At 37.9% G+C, this 12,271-nt stretch overlaps 1 long non-coding RNA gene across 2 annotated transcripts; it reads left to right on the forward strand.

Moving 5' to 3' along the window:
* Window positions 1–203: 203 nt before the first annotated feature.
* Window positions 204–8,847, forward strand: LOC134473240 (uncharacterized). Of its 2 annotated transcripts, XR_010043382.1 has the most exons (4): window positions 204–393; window positions 3,728–3,876; window positions 4,668–4,757; window positions 8,047–8,847. It is a non-coding gene; the product is annotated as an uncharacterized LOC134473240 (long non-coding RNA). The 2 variants fall into 2 exon arrangements; XR_010043381.1 differs by lacking the exon at window positions 4,668–4,757.
* Window positions 8,848–12,271: the final 3,424 nt, after the last annotated feature.

Genomic DNA, 12,271 nt, shown 5'->3' on the forward strand with positions numbered 1-12,271 from the left:
AGATGCGTTGAGGCATTGGGGGTTCTCCTATGTGTTGCTGTTTAAGCCGTTGGTTCTCCTGGAGAAGCTCTGGTCCTCACTTCGAGCATTGCTTCCTGGCTCCAGAGGGGAAGTAGTGTGCTGCTTGGTCTCCAGGATGAACTCATCAAGCAGGCTTCCTGGCAGGTACTAGACTCTGCTTGTTGTTGGAGGAGGTTGGGGCCTCCATGTGGCTGAGGATGACTGTGGTGCTTTTCAGAACAGCCCTGGTCTTTGTTGTGACTGTGACTTCTTGGCTCCAGCGTAGAACCCTCAGACTACCAGCACAGCCCCTTCACCCCGCTGGCATAGACTTTCTGGCTTCCACTGCTGACCTTTGGGCCTTCCCAGCATGGATCCATAAAAGAGACTGGTGTGAGTCCTTCTTGTGGGTTCTGGACCTCCAGATGGATTACTGGGAGGCATTTTCATGAGCTCTGGGACTCAGTTGGATTTGTGGGACATTGCTGTGGGATTCAGGCTCTTAGCTAAATATTCCATATCTTTAGTGTCGTGGATACTTGCATTTTCTTGTGTTAACTCTGAGTGACCATCACAAAACAGTATTATAAACTCCATGTCATGATTTTAATTCTTCTCTGCACAATCCCTGACTACAATACGTACGAAGGAGAATTTATGTTTTTGTATGGTCATTAGCTTGACTTTGTTATAAAAAGACAAAAGTTTGAGTTAAAATGAGCACAAAATAGTTTTCAGGAAAAGCAATAAAATTACATGAAATTATGCTGGGGTGGGAGCCTGGGTGTTCAGTTCACACGATTGAACTATTACAGTACAGAATGGAAAAGGAGAGAACGAAGCCTGGTTTCTTACAAAAACTGAGAGTTTATTCTGGGGTCTGAAGTTTGGCCTGGTGAGAGAGAATCATTTGTCTAGCGCTGTTACACTTCACTTTCAGAAACATGAAAGTAGACATTTTATTTCCCTTTCTAGTCAGTAAGGGAATTTTTATCTTCCCTCCCTTTATACACACAGAGGAAAAGGAGTCTTTCCTTAGAGATGCATCCATGATGTTTGCATTCACATATCACCTGCTTTACAGAAAAGTATATGAGAATTTTTTATGTAAAAACAAAGGTATGAAATTTAAAAACAAGATTGTAGCAGAATAAAATTGGCATTATTGTGTATTGTTACCTTCAAAGTAGTTACTCATACTACAAGGTGCAGAGATGAAAAATTGATCAGACAATATGGCACAAATTTTTCTTTTTCAATGAGCTAATAGCAATTAGTTACATAACTATCTTAACTGATATATACATATACATATATATATATATATATATATACATATACTTTTCTCATTTTCCTTTCCTTTCCTTCCCCTTTCCCCATCCAAATTTCTCTTTCCTTTAGAAAACTGTCTTCCCATTTCACAGTATCTATTGTGCATTTTGGATCATGTTTACTCTTTTAGCTTTTTACACTTGGGAACAATATGGTGTTTACACGTGTGAGTCTGATTTATTTCACTAATAAGTATAGTCTCTAGCTGCATCTGTTCCCCTATAAATGTCTCAAGTTCATCCTTCTTCATAGATAAGTGATACTCCATTGTATAAAAATACCACATCTTTTTTTATCCATCCTTGGTTGATGAGCATTTAGATTGTTTCCAAGGTCTGGCTATTACACATTGTACTGCTATAAATATGGGTTCACAGATATCACTGTGGTATTATGCTTATAATTCTTTTGAGCAAATACCCAGAAGAGGAATAGCTGGGATGAATGGGACATCTAATCCTAGTTTTTCAGAAATCTCCACACTGATTTCTACCGTGGTTGCACCAGTCTACACTACACCAACATTGGAAAAGAATTCCTTTCTCATTACCGCCCCTTCAGCAAATGGTTGATTTCTTAATAAAAGTCATTCTCACTAGGTGAGATAAAACCTCAGGGTTGTTTTAATTTGCTTGTCTCAAATGACAAGTGATGTTTAACATTTTTACATATTTTATTTGATATTTGTATTTATGCATCTGAGAAGTGTGTGTGTTTCAGCAGTCCAGTCTTGAACTGAATCTTTGAATTTGGGGGTTCTGGTATTTGTCAATTCTTTGTATGTTCTAGATGGATTTTCCCACTCTGTGGTTGACCTTTTCATTCTACTAGTGATTTGTTTTGTTGTGCAAAAGCTTTTCAATCAGATGTAAGATTCCATTTGTTGATTCTGTGAAGAATTTCCAATGCTGTTTGGGTTGTGTTCATGAGGTCTCTGCCTACTCCCTGTCTTCAGGACCTACTTTCTTTCAGTAAATGTAGTTTTTTTTTTTTTTTTTGCTTGTTTGTTTTTTGTTTTTTTTTTAACATTGAGATCCTTGATCCATTCTGACTTTTGTTTAGTGCATGGTGATAGACACAGCCCCAGCAGGACTTATTAAAGAGGCTTCTTTCCTCCAGTGAACATGTTTGGCCCCTTTTTCAAAAATAGGGAGCTGAGTGTATTTGTAGTTGTGTCTACATCTTCTAAAATCTGTTTCATTCTTTCTCAGTGGCATATTCCATTGCCAGTACTATGCTGATTTTACCACAGTAGCTTGTAGTATGATTTTAAATCAGGGGTTACGATGCCTCCTGCCTTACCTTTCTTCTCCAAGATTGCCTTTGCTATTCTAGGACTCTTCCACATGAATTTTATGACTGTTTTATACAGTTCTGTGAGATATGTTAATGGTAGTTGTATTGGGATTGCATTAAATCTGTATAACAATTTTTAGAGTGCGGCCATTTCACTAAGTTGGTTCTTCCTAACCATGAGCAAGTAATATCATTCAGTTTTCTGATATCCACTTTAAATTACTTTTTCAAAGCACTATGATTTTCAATATATAGATCCTTTACTTCCTTCACTGTATTCATTCCTAAGTATTTCGTTTTTTTGGATGTAATTGTGAAGGGCTTAGTGTTCCTAATTTCTTTCTCAGTGAGTTTGTAGTTTGTGTACAGGAATGCTATTGATTTTTGATTGTTGACCTTGTATCCAGCTATGCAATTGAATTTGGTTATCAACTTTAGGAGTCTTTTGGTGGAGTTTTTGGGGTCTTCTATGTACAGTGTCATGTCAGCTGTGAATAATGATAGTTTCACTTTTTCTTTTCTATCCTTGTTCTTTTTTTGTCTCTCCTTGTCCTATTTTCTGACTAATGTTTTCAGAACTATATTAATCAAAATGCTGATAGTGTACATCCTTGCCCTACTCCTGATTTTACAGTGAAGGCCTTCAGCTTTTCCATTTAGTATGATGCTGGCTGCTGTTTTGTCATAGATGGCTTTTAGCAGATTACCATAAAGACCATCTATCCAATTTTCTGTAGACTTTTTAAATCATGTATAAGTCCTAGATATTATCATAAGCTTTTCAGGTGTATTGAAATGATTATGTGATTTTTGTCTTTCGTTGTGTTGATATGACGCATTGCATATGTTTGTTTGCATATGTTGATCCATCCCTGCATTCCTGAGATGAATCCCACTTGGTCATGGTGTGCAATCTTCTTGATGATTTGCTGCATGCTGTTTGCCAGTATCTTATGGAGAATTTTTGCTTGTATGTACATGAAAGAGTTTGTCTTCTTTTTCTTTCTTTCTTCTTTTATTTCTTTTATTTATTTATTTATTTATTTATTTATTTATTTTTTGCTGTTGTTCTTAGGTCTTTCTCTGGTTTTTGTTTCAGGGTAATACATGACTCCAGGAATGAATTAGGGAGAATGGCTTCACTTTGTACTTCATTGAAGAGTTTGAGGAGTCTTGGCATTAAATCTTCTCTAAATTTCTTGTAGAATTCAGTGGTGAATGCATCAAGACCTGGGATTTTCCTTGGTGGTAAGTTTTTAATTATGTTTTCCACTTTATTAAATGATATTGAGTTATTCATAATTTTTCATTCTTCTTGATCCAACCATGGCAGTTCATATGTGTCTAGGATTCTGTCTGTTTCTTCTGTGTTTCTCATCTTATGAGAGTAAAGACTTTTTCAAAGTAGGTATTGGTGATCTGAATTTCCTCAGGATATGTAGTGATTTCACCCTTTTCAATCCTCATTGCATGAATTTGAGTATTTTGTTTCCTTTTTTGATAAGGTTGGCTAAGAGTTGATCAATTTTATTTATTTTTTCAACGAATCCACTCTTCAATTTATTAATTCTTTGTGTAGTTTTCTTGGTCTCCATTGTGTTAGTTTCTGGTCTGACATTTATAATTTCTTCCCTTGTATAAGCTTTGGGTTAGTCCTGCTCTTTTTTCCTAGAAGCTTGAGTTATAACATTAGATTTTTTATTTGTGCTTGTTCTTTTTTTTTTCCTGATGTGACAATTCACCACTGTAAATTTCCCTCTTCAGACTGCTTTCATTGCATTCCATAAGTTCCCTTTATCCTTTGTCTCTATCCTCATTTAGTTGTAGATATTTTTAATTTCTTCATTTCTTCTGTGATCCACTGATTGGTTTAGTAGAGTGTTATTTAATTTTCATGTGTTTATGGAGTTTTGGAGTTTCTTCTGCCATTAGTTTCCAGTGGCATCATGCTATAATTCTATAATATGCATGAGGTAATTTCAGTTCTTTTGCATTTACTTAAGCATGTTTTGTGAACTATCATATTGTCTGTTTTATAGAATGTCACATGTGAAGCTGAGATGAATGTGTATTATGATGACATTAGCTGTAATACTTAGAAAATATCTACTGCATTCATTTGTTCACAGGTTGGTTCGCATGATTTTTTTTTTGCTGATTATTTGTCTAACTGATCTATCTCTTTGTGAAAATGGAGTAATAAGGTCTCCCATTAAAATGTGTTATGGCTTATTTGATTTTTGTGCGTATTAGTAATTGTATTATATAGTTGTGTGCTCCTGTGTTTGGTTCATATATGTTTATATTTGTTCTGTCTTCTTCCTGGAGTTTTCTCTTAACAAGTATGTAATGATATTCTTTATCTTTTGATCATTCTTGGTTTGAAGTTCACGTTATCTGAAAACAGAATAGGTACCCTTGCTTTTTTCTGGGTTTCTTTGCGTGGTATTTTCCATTCTTTGTATTTCAGTCTATAAATTTCTATCTGAGTTATTTCTATTTCTGTGTAGTGATTTGGCCTACTGTTGGACATTTCACTTTGCACACAATTCTTAACACACATACCAAAAATCTAAAAAGTCATGTATTTTTCCTTTTTTTTCAGTTACTCTGGTGACTTTCTAGCTTCAAATCTGAGGCAAGATTTCTGTAAAAAGACTATCAGTATCTTTGAATGCTCATAAAGAGTTTTTTGAGTCCCACTAATTCACAATTTTATATCATATATACACATACTCAACCTTCTGATATTTCACAGCATATTAACAAAATTAATCAAACTGGCCTATCATGACTGAAGATGTTACAGAGTGCACATAATTCTGACAGGGCAACAGTAAGGAAGCAGTTTTCTTTAGGAAACATTACTACTAAAAACAACATGGGAATAGACATGGACATATTAAATTCAAGACATATTAAACAATAACTTTGATTCAAATTGCCACCTACTATTCTTTGTATTGCAGGGTATAAAACTGGCCTGAGCTATGCAATTTTAAGCTGGCATCCAAGACAGTCAAAGCCTGCCATAATTCAATATCCCACCATTTTCTGGTTGTAGCAAAAAGTAAACATACAGGGAATGATTTCACCTCTAAAAAATATCTTTTACTCTTAAAAAGTGCAATGACTCCCTCCTTTTAAAAATATTTCTAGAGCTACTAATAAAGTTGCACTTATAAAATACTTGTTAAAAATGTTCCTCTGGATTGTACAAGAAGGACCACTGTTGATGTGCGATGTGTGATAAATCAGACTTGATTTATTTCTCTTCTGCTTCCTCAGAGGCTGCCCGCCCCTCATTTTTCATTTCTCCATTTTCTGCAGGTAAATCTTTTCTGGTTTTCTGATTGGTCACTTTGGCCTGTTTTCCCTTTGCGCCCCTTTTCCCTTTGCTTGCAGTGTTTTGTACAAAGATTTATCCTTTCTCGCTGCCTTTTCTGGCTTTCTTTCCAGGTTTGCTGAGGCAGGTTTAGCTAACAACCTCGCTGATCTCCTCTTGGCTCCTTGTTCCCCTCCCCTTCCACTGAGCTGACCTTCTCTTGGGAACCTTGGATGAGGGCAGAGCAGAAGCTGACCGGCTCTGACTGTTGATGTACATTAATGTAGACTAACATTTGCTTAAATAAATCATGTGGTCAAAATCCTGGCTTCTTTTCTACTATTTGAGATGAATTATCAGAGAATGAAAGCCCCAGCTCAGGTGAGCAGCTCCACCTATGATTGGGGCCATAAGCTGGGGTGATGGCAGAGGAAACTGAACATGAAGAGGGAGGACTCACTGGACACGGCCTTTCCTGACCAGGCTGCTTCCTGTCTCTTCTGTAGTCTTATGAGGGCCAGGAAAGGAACTTCCCCCGTGGCTTGGTCTTGAGGGTCCACCTACAACTGTGTCTCCTGAGCAGCTGCATAAAGCACAGGCTGGTGTGCAGCTGTGTAGGATATCCTGCAGCAGGGGGTAAGGACAGGCAGAGCCTCACTTAATCTTGGAGACTGAAGCAGAATAATAACAAAGATTCAGTTTCCTTCGCTTGGTTCATACATGTTTGCATGAAGAATCTAATATTCCAGGAGATTTTAAATAGCTGCTAAAAGGTTGGTAGAGAAAAATTACTGGTCAGCACTTTCAGGAAATGCCACCGGTGAGAGGGTCCTGAGTCTGAAAGAGAAAGAAAACTTTTAGGCTGAGCACAGGTACTTCCAGGGAACAAAACTGTCCTCTTTGATTTTACATCCAGGTCTTTCTAAATCAGTGTAGCTCATGACCTCTCAGGATTCTTGAAATTTGACCTGAGATGGGCTCATGTTCCTGGGGAAACTGAGTGACCACTCTTACAGTCTCACAGAACGCAGGCCACAGCTGTCCCCTGCCAGAGCTTCTCCCCTCAGCCTCCAGCACCCTTGGGGGGGGGGTTCTGCTCTGCTCCCCCTGCAGCTCTCCTCATTGTGTCCCCAGGGCGCAGTAGTATGTGGCAGAGTCTCACAGCTGGAGTGAGGGTTTCTGCAGGGGGAAGGAGCACTGACTCTGGACAAGAGTGGCCTTGAAAACCTCAGTTCTCTGTCGGCTGGTTTTCTGTGGCTCTCCTGAGGAGGAGCCCAGGAGCTGTGCAGGAATACTGGACATACCAGATTAGGCAAGAAGCTGAGTAATTAGTCTGGTAAGTGCTGTTCAGGGTCAGAGGGGCTCTCTCTGGGAGAATGAAGGGCCCTCTGTCTGGGTCACTGAGTCTCCATAGCTCCACCCTAAAGAAACAGAAAAATATATTTTTATATAGGGAAGAAATCTGAAGCTGTAATGATTGTAGACAATTCAAATATTAGTGATTAGGAAAACATGTTGCTTACTAGATGTCAAGAGTATCACAAGAAGAGAGCAGATGACAGAAACCATGTTAATAGAAGGGAATGACCCTTAATATTTTATAAGTAAAATAAGATTTTATAGAAATACCTCATTTAGAAGAAATCAGAGATTTTTCTGCACAGCAGCAGTCTATCTGGTTACTACAAAAGTATTAGATCTGTTGAAGGAACACACCTTTGCAAAAGTGAACCACAGTCACAGAAATAGTGCCATCTATTGGTACTTCTGAAAATTGCACCCTACCTTTGACCCTGTTTTCACTACCTGTAATGCTGTTGTCTTCCCCCTCCATGGTATCCACAGGGGATCTGTCCCAAGATTCTCAAATGATGCCTGAAATTACATGCCGCATGAATGCTAAACAGACTAACGTTTCCACGCATAAGCACCTATATCTGTTTGTTATAAAGTAAGCACAGTGCTCTCAGGTGTAATATATTGCCATCAACTGAAACATGTTTTGGGTTCATGGTTTCTACCCAAAATATTGTATCTTTTCTATCGTAACAATGCACTTCTCATGCACTGTGGCTGAATTTTTCCAATTTCAGGGGTAGTTGAAGAATTGACAAATAAGGACTGAAGTGTGAACCATTGTGTACCACGAATATGTGAGACCTAAGAATGATTCTCACCACAGAAGAATGGAGCACAGCCATGCAAGATCTCATCATATTGCTCGGATAATATATTTGAAACTTATGAATTGTTCATGCCTGAAATTTTTCATTTAATATTTTTAGATGACAAGTGTCAGTGTGTAACTAAAAACAAAAAATTAAATAACAGATACTATTGCAAAATGGCTTGTGAGTAAGGTAGATAAAGAAGAATAAACAAGAAGTTTCCTCTAAGAAGAAACCACTACACATTTGCTTTACACACCACAACTATATTTGGACAATATTTAATACTGCTAGTTGCATTGTACTCTTATGGTGCAGAGAATTTCCCTCAGGCACGACTTCTAAATGGACTAAGTCCATAGTCCCTTAATTCCTACATGTAAAGAAGGACGTCTCAGTGTAGAAAGCCATCATTCCTCCCCACCAGTACATCACCTAATTATCCCTCCCTGAGTCCCAAGCAGCAGGCTGCCTTAGTCATCCAGTTCAGTGCTTACCAGACAATCTGCTCTGAAAGACCAGTGTTTTCTCATGGCCTGGTGTGAATTACAATGAAATAAATTCCTCTGACTATAGGAATTAACCTCCAAGTGTACTTTTAATCTTTGACTGATTTGCACACCTGTGGCAGGAGTTGTCTGAGGTAAAAAGAAAGCAATAGGCTGAATAATTTCCAGAGCTCACATGATGCAAGATACAGTGTTTATTCACAGCAACCAACACTCAGCAGACATTGTAGCACGTGAGGCAGACACCAGAATCATCCAGAAAGTGATGCATTAACAGGGGGATAAAGAAGTCCTGTGAAACAGGCTGTCAGGTAGAAGCTGGGCAAGTTCCTAAACAGACTAGGAGGAACCTTGGAGGGGTGGGATACAAGTCAGATGGCCTCCTTTCTGAACACCAAAGCTTGGAAGCAACTAGTAGTGTCCATTGCTTTCTGTCGGGTTCACCTGACCTAAACCTGAATGAAACCCCTAAACTTGAACATGTGTGGTTTTCTGTCTTTTTTGAAACCTGCTTCCCAATCATAGGGCACCCTTCTTTTTATTATTCTGATTAAATATGCACATGATCATCTTCCCCCCAAAATTCTCCATCCAATTATATAACAATCATATATGGAGCATCATAGGAATTGTCAGACATAAACAAGCAAGAAAATATCATCTGTGTGCATGATCAACCCAACAGTAACAGATCAAGAAATGGCACAGATGATAGAATTCTAATTGTAAAAGGAAATAATTATGATAAATCATTAAAATTATGCATAATAAGAATATATGAAATGACTAGCTATAGGAACACAAAGAGTAGAAAAATTAAAGACACAAAAATCAAATGGAACTTCTAGCAAAGAAAAATAAATTAAGATTAGTGTCAGATGAGAAAATGCAAGAAAAAGCTTGGTAGACTTGAAGAAAGAACAATAGAAATTTGTCAAATTGTTCAAACTGAAGAAAAGATAAAGTTAAAAAAGCAACAGTCTATGAGCTGTGAAAAAATTCAAGTGATCTAATGTGCATAAAATGGAAATCTCAGAAAAACACAAAGGAGAAAAGAAACATAGTTAAATATGGACTGAAAAAAATCAAGGCTTAATTATAAATCTACTAATATAAGAGAAAAATGGAAAGATGTCTACTCCATGGCTCACTGTAACTGCCTTAGCCCACTTTGTGTTGTTAGGCCAAAATTTTTGAGGCAAAGTCCAGGTCCTGGTTCATCACTATGCAGTAGTGGGCCTCACAGGACAGGAGTGCATCTGAGAACATACAGTGAGGCAGGAAAGAGGTTACCAGACAGAAAGGCACGGAGCAAGACAGGAAGTCAAAGAGCAGATGAGGAAGCCACATGAGCCACTAGCTACCTGTCACAGTAACTCATCGAGTCCAGGAGCCATAACTCACTCCAAAAGATTAGTCCAGTCTAATTCAGTGTTGAGAGAATGAACCCAGTCTCCCAAGTAACACATTAACCCAGCTATGGGGCAGTGCAGGGATGACCGGATCTTTCTCTAAATCCTCTTCTTCCCACCAAGGCCATATTGGGGATGAAGCCTCACATGGGGTCTAGTGGAGATGAGCCTAACCAATCTGTACTTGTAAGTTTCTACAATCCAGCAATAAAGAGAAATGGTAAAAACCACTAGGGGGGAGTGAGGATGGATAGGAACACATCACATACAGGGGATAAGAGAACAAAGACTTTCATCACAATGCACGAAAAAAAAATGCACACCACAATACAATTAAAGGGCTGAAAGAAAAAAGCCTTAGAAAGAAAATTATCTAAAGAAAACCTATGAAGCAACATTGTTGGGCTGTTAACATTTTCAGAGTAAACATGAATGACTCTAGCTCAACAGGAGGAGGCCATAAGTTTTCTGCACTGTCTCTGAAGTGGTAAAGCATTATTTAAAGTTGCACTGTGTTAAGTTAGATATGTATTCTGTGAACAACCAATTTTCAACTTTGTGGATCTCAGAATCCATGAACAGTCTTACAAAGACACTCCAAGAAGACTTTGGAAAGGTGTTGTTTATGTGGATAGAGATGGAGATGGATTCCATTAACTGTCAGAGCAATGCTATTATCACACACCATGTAGAAAACTTGCGCATACAGCTGTGACAGTATGACGGTGAAAAAAACAAAAGCATTTGAATGCTTTTATACAAAATGCTTTGGCATGTCATGTCCCATACAAGGTCTCCCTGGGGGTCCCTGTAATACAAGTAAGGAGAAGCAGCCCTATTCATCCTCCTGACAGTTAGGTCACCTAATTCAGAAAATGAAGAAGATCATTTGACAAACACGAGGTCACTGAAATTTCTCAGTTATCTGGACTTCAGCTCCTCTTGTATGTGATAGGCAGATGGATTTCAAAAGAAAACACTTTGGCTAAAATAAGGACATGACGGAAAGAGAAAGGATGGCATTTCAAGCACCAGGTTACCCAATTAACAGCAGTGACAAAAAGACGAGTTTACATATTTCGTTACGCAGGTCTCTGCTTCAGGATGCCCACAGTCTGAAGGTTAAAGGATGAAGAATAATACAGCAATTATAGTCCCCAAATAAACGGCAGTAGACATCCTTCAGCAGCAAATGTTTTCCTATTTAGTTTTTATTATTAATTTTATTGGTACATTTTGGACATACACAGTGATCACACTCATCACAGGGAATTTGTGCCTGTACATGATGTATCTCAATCCTTCTTTATTCCTCAGTCTCCTCGCCTCCTTTTCCCCCTCCTTCTTTGCAAAGCTTTATTTCCATTTGCTTCTCTTTCTCATTTTTCTTTTCCTTCCTTTGTTTTTCCCTCCCCCTTTCCTAGTTCTCCTTTCCCATTTGAACATTTTCTTCATATTTCCTACTATCTATGATTTATTTTAGTCCTCATTTACTCCTCTGATTTCTCACATTCGAGAAACAAAGTGCTATTTAAGCATGTGTGTTCACTTTACTTCACTTGTGGTCCCAAGGTCCATCCATCTCTCTATGAATGTCTCATTTTTACATTTCTTTATGGCGTACTAGTACTCCAGATTGAGATCATCTCCATCTGTTTTCTTTTCTGTAGGAATTTTATCATGAATGGGTGGTAGACTTTGTTGAATGCTTTTTCTGTGTTAATTGAAGTGATCATGTGATTTTTGTCTTTAGTTCCATTGAAATAGTGTACTACATTTATTGATTTCCAGATGTTGAATCATCCTTGCATCCTACGGATGATTCTCACTTGGTCATGTTATATAATCTTTATCATTTGCTGCATTCTCTTTGCCAGTATCTTATTGAGGATTTTTGCATCTATGTTCATTAGGGAGACTGGCCTGTAATTCTCTTTCTTACTTGTTTCCTTCAGTTTTGGTGTCAGGCTAATACTTCCTTCCAGGAATTACTTTGGAAGTGTTGCTTCCATTTCTCTTTCACTGAAGAGTTTGAGCAGGAATGGCATTATATCTCTAGTGTTGTTGTAGAACTCAGCAGTAAATCCACCAGAACATGAGTTTTCTTTCTTGATAAGGTTTTAGTTACATCTTCAATTTTATTTATTGATATTGGGTTACTTAGAATGTGTATATCTTCTTGATTTAGCTTTATTAACTCTTATGTTTCTGGGAATCTGTATGCTTTCC

The sequence above is a fragment of the Cavia porcellus genome, unplaced genomic scaffold, assembly GCF_034190915.1.
Source record: "Cavia porcellus strain 051 isolate PalLab524CR breed Dunkin Hartley unplaced genomic scaffold, mCavPor4.1 scaffold_26, whole genome shotgun sequence".
Lineage (NCBI taxonomy): Eukaryota > Metazoa > Chordata > Mammalia > Rodentia > Caviidae > Cavia > Cavia porcellus.